Source organism: Herpailurus yagouaroundi, unplaced genomic scaffold, assembly GCF_014898765.1.
Source record: "Herpailurus yagouaroundi ecotype Mexico unplaced genomic scaffold, PumYag 77, whole genome shotgun sequence".
NCBI lineage: Eukaryota > Metazoa > Chordata > Mammalia > Carnivora > Felidae > Herpailurus > Herpailurus yagouaroundi.
This window is the reverse complement of record NW_024412388.1, coordinates 98701066-98716056: the sequence shown is the minus strand read 5'-3', so window position 1 is coordinate 98716056 and position 14991 is coordinate 98701066. Positions and strand designations below refer to the sequence as shown.

At 37.5% G+C, this 14991-nt stretch overlaps 1 protein-coding gene across 3 annotated transcripts in view; it reads left to right on the top strand.

The window, feature by feature from the left end:
* The window catches only part of DENND2C (DENN domain containing 2C), an 89251-nt gene that overhangs the window by 28775 nt on the left and 45485 nt on the right, over positions 1-14991 (top strand). Inside the window, exon 2 of one of the 3 annotated variants that reach the window (XM_040471382.1) lies at positions 644-698. The exons of the other annotated variants lie outside the window; for them this stretch is intronic. The gene's annotated coding sequence lies outside the window, so the exon portion shown is untranslated. The remainder of the gene's footprint in view (positions 1-643; positions 699-14991) is intronic. 3 annotated transcript variants of the gene reach the window in all.

Genomic DNA, 14991 nt, shown 5'->3' with positions numbered 1-14991 from the left:
TATTTTAGTGTTTATTACTTTTGAGAGAGAGACAGAGCATGAGCAGGGGAGGGGGGGAGAGAGAGGGGCCACAGAATCTGAAGCAGGCTCAGGCTCTGAGCTGTCAGCACAGACGCCCATGCAGGGCTCAAACTCATGAGCTGTGATGTGAGATCATGACCTGAACCAAAGTTGGATGCTTAACTGACTAAGCCACCCCCAGGAGCCCCTCTACCTATGTTTTATAACATTTGGTTTGTTTCATAGATGCTGAGTTAAAGGTGACTTCTTCTGTTCACCTAAGAATAGCTTTCTTACATTCAGAGTCTTTTTGTCTCTTTCCCTCCAAAAAAAGAGAGTTTAGAAATATTTTTATTAAAGAAGCCAAATATAAAAGGAGCACATTCTCTCTCCAGAATCTTTCTTTGCATTCTTAATCTAATAATAGCAATCGGTAAGCAGCAAATTGAATTATAATACATAGGCCCAGAAACTGGCTTTAATAAAAACCAAAGCCTGGTGGTTATTAAAATATCTGGATGTATTTTATCCTTCTCTAACATCAGTTGCCTATTGTGATAATTTATGCTTTGTGTATTTTTCCAAGGACTTATTTTGTTCCGTGTTGACATGTAAAAACTTTTGTGTTTCTGAAATGTTTCAGTGCCTGAAATCCAGCTAACAGTAGACAAATCTCTTTAAAGATCAGTGTCCTTTGGGTAAGTGGCCAACTTAGGCTCAGGTCACGATCTCATGGTTTGTGTATTTGAGCCCTGCATTGGGTCTTTGCTGTTGGCGTGGAGCCTGCTTCAGATCCTCTGTCTCCTTCTCTTTCTGTCCTTCCCCCACTCATTGTCGCTCTCTCAAAAATAAACAAACATTAATAAGGGGGGGGATTAGTGTCTTGATATCCTTTCTCTAAACTCCATTGTTGCTCTCTCAAAAATAAACAAACATTAATGGGGGGGCGGATTAGTGTCTTGATATCCTTTCTCTAAACGCCTTGCCTTGCACTGAAGGGACTTTAATGTCCCTAGACAGACTTGCTAATTTTTTTGACCACACCTCACCATTATAAATACGTTTGCAATCCATAGCACACACACATACCTGAAACAAACATTCTGAAGCGATATTTACCCTTACCTTCATGCAGTACATGTGTTCTGATTTATTCTGTTGTTCACCATTCTATTGCGTTAAAAACATTTGAAGACTTCCTCTTCCAGTTAGAATGTAGTAATACTTGAAAAACATTTGCTTCCACAGTAACAAGAAAATCCTGGACAAAATAAAAATCATATATTTCTTGGGGGTCAGTGAACAGTAGTGGATGCAAGGAAATGTTGATGAACTGAATTCCAAAGTGAATTCCTTTGAAAGTGAGCAAAGAGCCATAACAATTTTCATACCTGAGGACAAGCACATAGTCTGGATACAGGTAGCCCTGGCATAGATGGGGAGGCTTTACAGAGGCAAGGGGAAATCTGCCAAGTCTTAGTTAATGGTATGGACTCTTGGAATTGGAGAATTGGAATCTGGAAGAATCCAAAATGCAAAAACAAACCACTTGGCCCAATAATTTTCTACTGTTCCAGTTTTTACTAATAAGAAACCAGCATTGCAGGAGGTAGGGGAGGCACAAAGAAGTTTTATATCCCACATATTTGTGCAGTGATATCCTGCCAGAGTTGGATCCAAAATTGAACCAAAAATAACTAAAACTGTAGCCAAGCTCTTTCCAGCTCAAATACTGACAAGATTTAAGAGGTAGCAGCAGCTCAGGAGGTTAGAGGTTGAGCTAATCCCAGGTGAATTCTGGGGCACCTGCGTGGCTCGGTCAATTAAGCATCTGACTCTTCGTTTTGGCTTGGGTCATGATCTCAAGGTTCGTGAGTTCCAGCCCTGCATCAGACTCTGTGCTAACAGTGCAGTGCCTGCTTGGGGTTCTCTCTCTCCCTCTCCTTCTGCCCCTACCCCACTCACACATGCTCTCAAAATAAATAAACTTAAAAAAAATTAAAAACAATCCTAGGTGAATTCCATGTACTAAGACCTGCTATCCAGCCTCAGTTCAACTTGACTATAAGAGGAATCTGAATGATTAGTCCCTCAATTTAATTATCACACAGAGGAATGCTTGCAATCTCAGAAATATATAAAACAAAACAAATACAAAATGTATCTTTTCCTCTAGTGTTCTTTTATAGACAGTGCTAAGAATATGATTAAAAATTATAAGGAACTAGAAGAAATAGGAAAATGTGAACCATAGTAAAGAAAAAAATGGGGTCAGTAAAAGGAAACCTAAAGATGACCCAGCTGTTGGCATTAGCCAACAAGGACTTCAAGATTTTTATAATAAATATATTAAATAATATATAGGAAAAAATGTAATGGGTGAAGAGATGGAGTATTTCAGAAGAGCAATGGAAATGTTAGAAGAACCAGATAGAAATTTGAAGCTGGAAAATACAATATTGGAAATAAGAGTTATTAGATGGGCTTAAAATCAGATTGGACTTTGTTTTATAGAATGTTTAGTGCACTTGAAGACAGGTCAATAGAATTCAAGCTGAAGCAGAGCAAGAAAAAGTAAAAAAAAAATAAATGAGCAGAGAACAGATAATCTGTGGAATAATAATATTAAGTTGTCTAACATATGTGTAATTAGAGTCTCAAAAGGAGAAGAGAAAGAATGGGTCAGCTGAAAAATGTATTTGATGGAAAACAACTCAGAATCTAAGAAACTCTATAAACCTCAAGCAGGATAAATGCAAAGAAGACCACACTTAGGTTTATCATAGTTAAATTGCTGAAAAGCAAAGATAAAGAGTAAATCTTAAAAGCAGCTAGAGGGGGAAAAAAGCCACATACATACAGGGGAACTAAACATAAGAATGGCTGCAAACTTCTTATTAGAAATGATGCAAACTGGAGTGCCTGGGTGGCTCAGTTGGTTGAACATCCGACTTTGGCTCAGGTCACAATCTCATGGTTCATGAGTTCGAGCCCCGTGTCTGGCTCTGTGCTAACAGCTCAGAGCCTGGAGCCTGCTTCAGATTCTGTGTCTCCCTCTCTCTGCCCCTCCCCTGCCCTCTCTCTCTCTCTCTCTCTCTCTCTCTCTCTCTCTCTATCTCTCTCTCTCTCTCTTTCTCTCTCTCAAAAATAAATAAACATAAAAAAAAATTTTTTTTAAATGATACAAACTACAAGCCAAAGAATAACAACCTAGGGGCACCTGGGTAGCTCAGTTGGTTAAGCGCCTGACTCTTGGTTTCAGCTCAGGTCATGGTCTCACAGCCCCGTGAGTTCAAGCCCCATTAGGGGCTCTGTGCTGACAGCACAGAGTCTGCTTGGAGTTCTGTCTCCTCTCTCTACCCCTACCCTGCTCACTCTGTCTCTCTCAAAAATAAATGAACATAAAAAAAAAAAAGAATAACAACCTTAAACTGAAGAAAAACAAAATAAAACAAAACAAAAACCTGTCAACCTACAATTTTATATCCAGCAAAAATAACCTCCAAAACTGAAGGTGAAATAAATTTACTTTAATAAAAGAGGAGGAAATTTGTTGACCACAGATATGCACTACAGGAAATGTTAAAGGAAGTCCACAGAGAGCAGTGATAAATCAGAATTTTCAGATGAGAAAACTGAAACCTAGAAAGGTAAAGTGACTTTGCTAAGGTTACACAGCTGGTTAAGCTGCAGGGTTAGGACTAAACTCCATTTCTTCTGATTTCAGTCCAGTGTACTTTGTTTGGGGGGCAGTCTATCACAGTGAGTGGGAAAAGCAGTGACTTTGGGAGTAGTCATATTCAGATCTGAATCCCAGCTCCACTGGCTGTTAGAACCTTGGACTACTGGGAACGTCACTCATCTCCATTTTTCAGATGAAGAATATGGCACAGAGAGATTAATATCTACATCATTGTTGTTGAGAAGAAGATTATGTTTGTTAAAGTACCTTACACTTTATTTATGTCTATTTATTGTAGACATAAAATCAATATTAGTTTTCTTCCCCTCTTTCCACTATGCTGCCTTTTTTTTTTTTTTTAAATTTTTTTTTCCAACGTTTATTTATTTTTGGGACAGAGAGAGACAGAGCATGAACGGGGGAGGGTCAGAGAGAGAGGGAGACACAGAATCGGAAATAGGGTCCAGGCTCTGAGCCATCAGCCCAGAGCCTGACGCGGGGCTCGAACTCATGGACCGCGAGATCGTGACCTGGCTGAAGTCGGACGCCCAACTGACTGTGCCACCCAGGCGCCCCTGCCTTTTTTTTTAACCGGTAGAGATTTTGTGGGGGGAGGGTGGAGGTGATCATCTTTCCCAGAAATTTTGTCTTCTGTCTTATTTCTTTCCTGAATTAAGTCACCTTCATGACACCTATAGTGATTGTGTTTCCATTTGGCTGACTGTTCCTTCTCATAGCTTAGTAGTTGGAATCCTCTTGGCATCCATTTTCTTTGGTAAACAGGCACTAAACCTGAAACTCGCATTTTAAACATAGGCATCTATATGCCTCTTCACAAAAGAACACATAAGAGCTCGAGGAAAATCTGCAACGAGTGGTATAATATTCTTGGGAGCTAAATGCATTAATGAGGAAGAAATCTCAGATTATTTAGATGTTTAAGAGTATGGTTAACCAAGTAACTAGAATGGGGGATATGACAGAGACTACAGATACAAAGTATAAAAGAAAAGAATGACATTAATAGATAATGAAATTTCCTTAAATACTCTTCCTTTTAAAAGCAAAACAATGCGTTTTTTAAAAGCAAATACAATGTATTTGTATTTTTCTAATTATAATAATTTGTAAATTTTATTAAAACTGGTAACATCTATAATCCCATCAGCCAAAAAAAAAACCATTTACCATTTTAAATGATCAGAATATCTTTCTATACCACATACACCTTTCAAATAAATAAAAACATTATTCTACACACACACACACACACACACACACACACACACAAAAGAGTATGGTTATATGATAACTTGTTTTAGATTTCCTGATCAAAATCTGTTGTTCAGAGAAAGATGATACTAGTTCTACAGAATGTAGGCTTGAGTACAAAGAGTGATTTTTTTTTAAGTCTATTATTTTGAGAGAGAGAGAGAGCATGCACAAGCTGGGGAGGGGTAGAGAGAATCCCAAGCAGGGTCTGGGATATCAGCATGAAGCCCAACACAGGGCTCCATCCCATGAACCATGAGATCATGACCCGAGCCAAAATCAAGAGTCAGACGTTCAACCGACTGAGCCACCCAGGCACCCCAAAGAGTGATTAAAAAAACAAATTAATGTATCTTATCTAGTGTACATTCACTGTTTCCAAAAGGTCTGGAATTCATTACAAATATGAACCCTTGTTAAGTCCTTTGTCCCCAAGCAGTGTGCCTTATGTGAAAATTGAAAAGAAGATTGTTTTGCTGAAAATTAAATTGTCCCCAAAGTAAGCTCACTGTGTTTGGATTTTGTTTACTTTAGTAACAGATTTATTTATGCTATTTAATTGATTGTTACTTGATTATTAAGGATACAGAAGACCAGTAGCACCTGCTCTGAGGAGACCATTTGTTTTTGAGTTTGATGTTGGCATTGTTTTCCCTTAAAGCATTCAGATTCAAGGGGTGCCTGGGTGACTTAGTCGGTTAAGCATCCTACCTCAGTTCAGGTCATGATTTCATGGTTCGTGAATTCGAGCCCCCCATCAGGCTCTGTCCTAATAGTGCAGACCCTGCTTGGGATTCTCTTTCTCTTCCTCTCTCCTTCTCTCCCTCTGACCCTCCCCCACTTTCATCCTGTCTCTGTCTCTCTCTAAATAACTTTAAAAAAAAGCTCTCAGATTCAGGAAATTAAATCCTGTTGCCTCTTTTTTTTTTTTTTTCTTTTTTCTTTTTCAGATGAAAAACAATTAGAGAGCTGAGTGACTCTGGCTCTGGCAGAGGAAAAGGAAGTTGCAATTAACTGTCATATTTTTATTTTATTTTATTTTATTTTATTTTATTTTATTTTACTTAAAACTTTTTAATGTTTATTTATTTTTCAACGTTTATTTTTATTTTTGGGACAGAGAGAGACAGAGCATGAACGGGGGAGGGGCAGAGAGAGAGGGAGACACAGAATCGGAAGCAGGCTCCAGGCTCTGAGCCATCAGCCCAGAGCCTGACACGGGGCTCGAACTCACGGACCGTGAGATCGTGACCTGGCTGAAGTCGGACGCTTAACCGACTGTGCCACCCAGGCGCCCCAATGTTTATTTATTTTTGAGAGAGAGTTAGAGCATGAGCAGAGGGAGGGGCAGAGAGAGAGGGAGACACAGAATCTGAAACAGGCTTCAGGCTCTGAGCTGTCAGCACAGGGCCCAAAGCAGGGCTCGAACCCACAGACGAGATCATGACCTGAGCTGAAGTCAGATGCTGAACCACCTGAGCCACCCAGGTATCCCAACTGTCAAATGTCAAATTTTTAATAGTAGGTGTGATATAGAACACTTTGGGATTTGTAACCTACAAATTAATTGTTTTATTTTTTGTTTTTTTATTAGAGAGAGAAGAAAAGCATGAGTAGGGGAGAGGGGTAGCAGGAAAGGGAGAGAGAGAGAGAGAGAGAGAGGGAGAGAGAGGGAGAGGGAGAGGGAGAGAATCTTAAGCAGGCTCCATGCTCAGTGCAGAGCCCAGTGCAGGGCTTGATCCCATGACCATAGGATCATGACGTGAGCCGAAATCAAAATCAGATGCTCAACTGACTGAGCCACCCAGGCGCCCCTATTTTTTTTTTTCAAAGTAATCTCTATACCCAACTCAACCGTGAGATCAAAAGTCAGATGGATGCTCTACCGACTGAGCTGGCCAGGTGCCCCAAGATATAATTTCATATGCACCCATTTTAAGTGTATGGGAAATTAGTTTTGACAAATGTATACACCTATCAAGATATATAATATTTTCATCTCCCCCCAAAAAGTTCCCTATACTCTTTTGTAGTTAGTTCTCAACCCCTGGCCCTAGACAATCACAGATTTGCTTTTTTTCATTATAGATTAATTTTGGCTGTTCTTGAATTTTATATAAATGGAATCATACTATATGTACTTTTTTGTTTCTGCATATTTTTGTGAGATGTCCACATTGTGCATATTGTTCCTTCTGTTCCTTTTTATTGCTGAGGAATATCCTTTTGTATGAATACATTATAATTTGTTTGTGCATTCACTTGTTGATGGCCTTTGGTTATTTCTAGTTAGGGCTATTCACGTAGAAGTATGTGTGTAAACGTAACATTTTCTTTCATAGGAAATACCTACAAGTGAAATTGCTACTTCATTTGGCAATCATATGTTTAATTTAATTTAATTTAATTTTTAATTTTTTTTTTACATTTATTTATTTTTGAGAGACAGAGACAGAGCACAAGTGGGGGAGGGGCAGAGAGAGAGAGGAAGACACAGAATCCAAAGCAGGCTCCAGGCTCTGAGCCATCAGCACAGAGCCTGATGCGGGGCTCGAATTCATGAACCATGAGATCATGACCTGAGCTGAAGTTGGATGCTCAACCGATTGAGCCACCCAGGTGCCCCGTTATGTTTAATTTTATAAGAAACTGCCAAACTGTTTTCCAAAATGGTTGTACCATATTATACCAGCAGTGTTTGAGGGCTCCAGGTGCTCTGATACTTAGTATCAGTGAGTATCTAGTGAGTATGTAGTGGTATTTCATATTTTCATTTCATGTCTTTAATGACTAGTGATAGTGTAAATCTTTTCAGGTGTTTCATTGTACTTATTGGCTACTCATAAAATCTTTTGTAAAATATCTGTTCACATCTGATGCATGTTTTTTTCTGATGCATATTTTGTTTGCCTTATCATTCATTTGTAATAGTTCCTTATATGTTATAGGTTTAAGTGCTTGTCAGATATATGTATTTTGAATATCTTCTCGCTGTTTGTGGCTTGCTGTTTCATTTTTAAAACATCTTTAGAAGAACAAAAGATCTTAATTTTGGTGAAGTTCAATTTATCAGTTTCTTGCCCCCATGATTAGTGCTTTTTGTGTCCTATCTAAGAAATCTTTTCCTTCCCTAAAGATTTTTTTTTCCTATTTTTTCTTCTAGGAGGTTTATAGTTTTAGCTGTTAGGTTTAGGTTTATGGTATATTTCAAGTTAATTTCTTTCTTTTTCTTTCTTTCTTTCTTTCTTTCTTTCTTTCTTTCTTTCTTTCTTTCTTTCTATTTATTTATTTTGAGAGAGAGAGAGAGAGAGAGAGCACGAGTGGGGGAGGGACAAAGAGAGGGAGAGAGAGAATCCAAAGTACGCTCCATGCTGTCAGCACAGGGCCCAACATGGGCCCGAACTCATGAACTGTGAGATCATGACCTGAGCCAAAATCAAGTCGGCTGCTTAACTGACTAAGCCACCCACATCCCCCTTAAGTTAATTTTTGTAAATGTGTGGGTAAAGGTAGAGGTTAATTTTTTCCATAGAGATATACATTTGTTCCAAAGCCATCTATTGAAAAGATTATTTTTCTCCAACTTTGTGGAAATCGAATGACTATGTAAAGTGAGGATGTATTTCTAGACTCTGTACTGTTGTGTTGATCCATTTGTCTCTGCTTTCACTGATGCACAGTGTCTTGATTATGGTAGCTATTTATAATGTCTTAAAATCAGTAATATATGTTCTTCAACTTTCATATTTTTAAAAAAAATTTAGGCTATTTGAGGTCCTTTGCATTTCCATATAAATTTGAGAATCAGCTTGTCAATTTCTGCAACAAAACCTCCTGTGATTTTGATTAGGATTGTGTTGAATCTTCAGATCAATTTTGAGAGAATTTGTTTCTTAGCAAAATTGAATATTCTAATTCATTAATGTGATACATCTCTTTGTTTATTTAATAGTCCTTTAATTTTTTCTCTTAGTGGTATCTTGTAGTTTTCAGTGTACAAGTTTTGTACCCCAAAGTATTTGATGATTTTTGTGCTACTTTAAATGTTATTTTGCATTTCATTTTCCAATTTTCTGTTCACAGTATGTATAACATACCACTTATATGTTGACTGTGTCCTGAGACCTTGCTAAATTCTAGTAGTTTGTAATTTTAGTAACTTGTAATTTTAGATTTCTTAGGATTTTCTATGTATACAATCATGTATACTTCTTTTCCTTTTTTTTCATGCCTTAAGTTTATTTACAAACATATTGAGTATGTTGAATTTAAGAGTTTGATCCATTTTTCAAAGAGATTGTACCTCTTAAAATGCTCCTTTTCACATCTGTTTAATGGATTAATTAAAACATCCTTATTTCTTAAGCAGTTGATGTCTTACTATAAAAAAAAAAAAAGTGCAGCAAATCCCAATCCAAAGTACACAGTCACCACTTGTTTTCCACTGAAAATGACAAATTCTTCCCTAGGCCCTCCTCATAGAGGCTCCTACAGACCATAGAGGTTGTGAACTTCCAGATGTTCTGTCCCAACATAACACTGTTGGAAGTTCTGCAAAAGGCACAGAGACCCAAGGTGTTAGAAATGGCAATGCCACACCAAGCCCTCCTCTTTTCACAACATTGTTCCCTGACCTCTTTTCCAATGTAAATACCTTTTATTTCATTTTTCTTGCCTTATTGCATTGATTATGACTTCTCATATAGTCAACAACTCATATAGTGTTGAATAAAAGCAGTGAAAGAAGACACTTGCTTTTTTCCTCCATCTTAGGGGAAAGGTGATCAATCTTTTACCACTTAGTATGATATTGAAGTATTTTTTTTCATTATTGCCCTTTATCAGATTGTGCAGTTTCTAATTTGATAGAGGGTTTTTTTTCCAATTATGAATAGATGTGAAATTTTTTCAAGTGCTTTTTTGCATCTCTAAGATATCCACAAGTGGGGTTTTTTTCTTTATCTCATAAATATGATGACTTGAAAACATTTTTTTTAATGTTTACTTAATTTTGAGAGAGACTGAGCACAAGCAGGGGAAGGGCAGAGAGAGAGGGAGACACAGAACCCAAAGCAGGCTCCAGGCTCTGAGCTGTCAGACCAGACCCTGACGCAGGGCTCGAACTCATGAACCACAAGATCATGACCTGAGCCAAAGTTGGATGCTAAACTGACTGAGCCAGCCAGGTGCCCCAAATATGATGATTTTTAATGTTAAAGCAACTTTTCATTCTCTTATTAACTCTATTTAGTCATGACTTAGTATCTCTTATATTTATTTATGGATTTTATTTACTAACATTTTTAAAAGACTTTCACATTTATGTTCATGAGCTCTATTCTCTTGTTGTAGTGTCTTTGGTTCTAACTGGTAATATTGGTCTCATAAAATGAGTTGGAAAATGTTTCCTCTTCCTCTGTTTTCTGAAACAGTTTGTGTAAGATTAGTATTTCTTTCGATGTTTAATAAAATTCACCAGTGAAGTTGTCTGTACTTGGAGTTTTTATGCAAAAGATTTTAATTAAAAATTTAATTGTTAAAATAAATATAGAGGGGTGCCTGGGTGGCTCAATTGCTTAAGTGTCTGACTCTTGATTTTGGCTCAGGTCATGATCTCATGGTTTGTGGATTTGAGCCCCATGTTGGGCTCTGCACTGACAGCACAGAGCTGCTTGGGATTCTCTCTCCCTGTCTTTCTCTGTCTGCCCTTCCCCCATTCTCTGTCTGTCTGTCTGTCTCTCTTGGTCTCAAAGTAAATAAACTTAAAAAATAAAATAACATATAGAGGTACTTAGAATTTCTGTATCATCTTGTGTCTGTTTTAGCAATTTGTATCTTTTAAGGAATTTGTCCATCTCATTTAAGTTATCAAATTAACTCTAATAAATTTATTTATAATCATCCTTTATATCTTTTAATGTAAAATTTGCAGTGGTGGCCCCCTTTTCATTTCTGATATTGCTAATTTGTGCTATTTCTTCTCTTTATTTTTTCAGTTCTCCTAGATGTTTATCAATTTATTGATGTTTTCAAATAACTTTTTTTGTTTCATTGATTTCTCTGTTGTTCAGTTGTTGCTATTTCATGAATATTTACATCTTATTATTCTACTTGCTTTGGGTTTAATTTATTTTTTTTTCTTCTTAAGAAACAACCTTAAATCATAATCATAATAATAATCATAACATTCAAATTTCACTATAGGATTTAGAAGGGTGTAATAATGAGAAGGATGGTACATTTTGTGCAGGATGGGCAGTAGGATCATTCAAACAGGGGTTAACCTAGAGCATTTAATCTGGAGAATAATTGAAAATAATATCTTGAAACTTAATGGGATAAAAATGTGTTTTAACACTAACCAAGATATAGTATTTTCATTCATTGTTTCCAAACTCTTTTCTTTTGTAATATAAGCATTTATTTCCAAATATGTTGGCATTTTCCAGATATCTTTTGATTATTTATATCTAATTAAGTTCCATCATGAGTTAAAGAATCATTCTCAGTGTACATTCTCATGTATACTTGAATGTATATTCTGTTGTTGTTAGGTGTAGTATTCTAAAATATCACTCAGTTTGGGGCGCCTGGGTGGCTCAGTCAGTTAAGTGTCCAACTTCAGCCCGGGCCATGATCTCCTGGTTCATGAGTTCAAGCCCCGTGTTGGGCTCTGTGCTGACAGCTCAGAGCCTGAAGCCTGCTTCTGAGTCTGTGCCTTTCTCTCTCTCTGTTCCTCCCCTGCTCACACTCTGTCTCTGTCTCTCTCTCTCTCAAAAATAAATAAAGATTAAAAAAATTTTTTTTAATAAATAAAATTATCACTCGGGTCAAGCTGATTAATGGTGGTATTCAGTCTTCTATATATTTCCTGATTTTCTGTCAGTTACTCATGAAGAGTGATGAAATCCTCAGTAAAATTACAAATTGGTCCATTTGTCTTTTTGGTTCTAACATTTTTTTGTTTCTTACATTGTGAAACTCTGTTATTTGGCACATGAACATTTAGGATTGTTCCATCTTCTTGATGAATTGACTCCATTTTTGTTTGAAATGTCTTTTTTTTCTTTTTTTAATCTTTTTTTAAAGATTTATTTATGTCTGTATGTATGCATTTTGAGAGAGAGCATGTGTATTTGGGAGAGGCAAAGAGAGAGGGAGAGAGAGAGAATCCCAAGCAGGCTTTACCCTGTCAGCTTGGAGCCTGACATGGGGTTGAAACTTGCAGAACCATGAGATCATGACCTGAGCCAAAGCCTGGAGTCACATGCTTAACCAACAGAGCCACCCAGCTACCCCATGACATATCTTTCTCTCTTTGTCTCTGCTAATATTTCTTGCCCAGAATTCTGCTTTGTCTGATAATAATACAGTTAATCTAGTATTCTTATAACATTTACTTCAGCATTTGAATCTATTTTAACACAGCTACGTCTTTAAATTCAAAGTGCAGTGTTGGTTTTTTTTTTTAAGATTTTATTTTTAAGTGATCTCTAAAGCCAATGTGAGGCTCAAACCCACATGCCCCACTGAGTGAGCCAGCTAGGTGCCCCCAAAGTGTAATTTTTTATAAAAGTGCAGAGTTAGGCCTGCTTCTTTATCAAGTATGATCATCTTTGCCTTTTATTTAGAATTTACCTCATTTACATTTAACATAATTATTGGTGTGGTCAGATTTTTAACTGTACAATTTTGCTGTTCATTTTCTGTTTGTTTCACATGGTTGTTTGGTTGTTGTGGTAGTGGTTCTCTTCCTCTCCCCCAACCCCATCTTTTTATTCATTGCGTATTTTTTAGAATCCCATTCTTTTAGTGATTGCTTTAGAGTTCACAACATACAACTTTAATCCATCCCCTTCAAATAATGTACTACCTCATATATAAAGTAAGAAATTTATGGTACTATATTTCCATTTCTCTTTCCCTCCTTTGTGCTTTTGTCTTAAATTTTACTCCCACATTATTACAAATTCCACAATACATTATACATTATTATTGTGTATTCCACAATACTTTAAACAATCATCTTTTAAAGAGATTAATGAGAAAAATATGTCTTTTTTATTTATGCATGTGTACCATTTTTGGTTCTCATCATTCCTTTGTTTATATCCAGATTTCCATCTAGTATCATTTTTCTTCAATTTGAGTAACTTTTTTTAACATTTCTTATCGTGTAAATAAGGGCCAGCTTCATAGGCAGACAATCAATATAGCTGTACAGGGTCCTGCATTCAAAAGGGCCCTGTGAAGTTTTATGCTCTGTGGTAGCCATTTTGAAATTCTGGTAACTTAATCTTTGTATTTGTAGAGTGTTTTGTTTTTTTGTTTTTTTTTTAAAGTAATCTCTACACCCAATGTGGGACTCAAACTCACAACCCTGAGATCCAAAGTTGCATGCTCTACCAACGGAACCAGCCAGGCACCCTCAAATTTGTGTTCTGTTGGTGAAGTCTGATTGCATAATGTAGGGTGCACTGGGAGTTGGAGCTTCAATTCACACAGGGTCCTGCCTCCTGCCACTTCCTGAGGATGGGTTCCCAGCTGCCCTCTCTCCAGCTGGCCCTGCATGGCCCTTCCCTACCTATACCCTGTGACCACTGTCACTCTCTGCCCTTGGCAGAAGCCTTGTGTGTGAGGGATGAGGCTGGGCATGTACACCTCATGGTGTCTTGAAACACGGCATGACAAGGGTATCCTGCTCATGACTGGCAGCACCATGGTATATCTGATGAGCAGCCAACTGGAGGCCTTGGTTTTATGGAAGCAAGCCTATTGCCCATCGTGATCCAGATCTCAGGTGTGTTCTGGGCAGAGTTTTATAGATCCTTGGGGGCTACCTGTCTATCATGAGTTGGGGAGGCAGACCTGTGGGATGTGGAGACACCTGGCTATACTTTCCCAGACCCTGCCTCAGCCAGAGTGTGGCATATTGGTTTGGTGGCTGGAAAGAGGGAGATTCTAGCAGCCATTAGGCCCAAACAAGCATGTGCATGCCCCACATCACAGTGCTGGGCTCCCAGGTTCATGTGAGAATCTGCACTTGTTCCACAAGTATCCCTAGACCTCACAACACTCTCTTGGTTGGTTCCATGCCTGAGGGAACCCTCTCTTTCTCCTTCAAATCTTCTGAATCTGACTGTGTTTGTCTCTTCCATCCAGCTTTAGGCACCCTTTAGGACAAGCCAAAAATAGGAATTTTTTATTTTCAGTGATTCTGCGTATAAGTTAAATACGCTGATATTTGCATTTAAAATGACATTGCACAGCAGTGCCTGGGTGGCTCAGTCAGTTAAGCGTCTGACTCTTAGTTTCAGCTCAGGTCTTGATCTCAGGGTTGTGAGTTCAAGCCCCATTTTGGGCTCCATGCTAAGTGTGAAACCTACTTAAAAATAAATGAATAAACAAATGAACAAACAAATAAATAAATAAGGGATTGTACAACATATAGATGAATGATAAATTCATGCAAATAACTTAAATTTTTAATTTTTTTACTTAAAACATTAGATAGTAAATAAAGAACACCATGACAAATTCAAAGCCTACAGAAGAAAGGGAAAAAGCTTCATATCTACCTTTAAAGCCCTTTCCCTGCATTTGAACAAGGGGCCCCACGTTTTCAGTTTGCACTGAGACTCACAAATTGTGTTCATCACCCTGAGTGCAAGTCTGCTGCTGACAAATTCTCCTAACCTTTTTCAACTGAAAATGCCTTTATTTCAACCCTAATTTTGAAGGATATGTCTAGAATTCTAGATTCCCAATCCTGTCCACCTGCCCTGCCAACACTTTAAATATTTTCCATTGTTTCCTGCTTACCTCTTTATTTCTGAATGTAATGTGTATTTTTTTTCCTCTGGCCATTTAAGAATTTTTTCTTTATCGCTGATTTTCAGCAGCTTGATTATGGTTTGCCTTGATGAGGCCTTCTTTGTGTTTATCCTGTTTGAGATTTGTTGAGCCTCTTGGATTTATAGCTTTAGAGCTTTCATCAAGTTTAGAAAAACTTCAGCTATTATTTTTTGAAATATTTG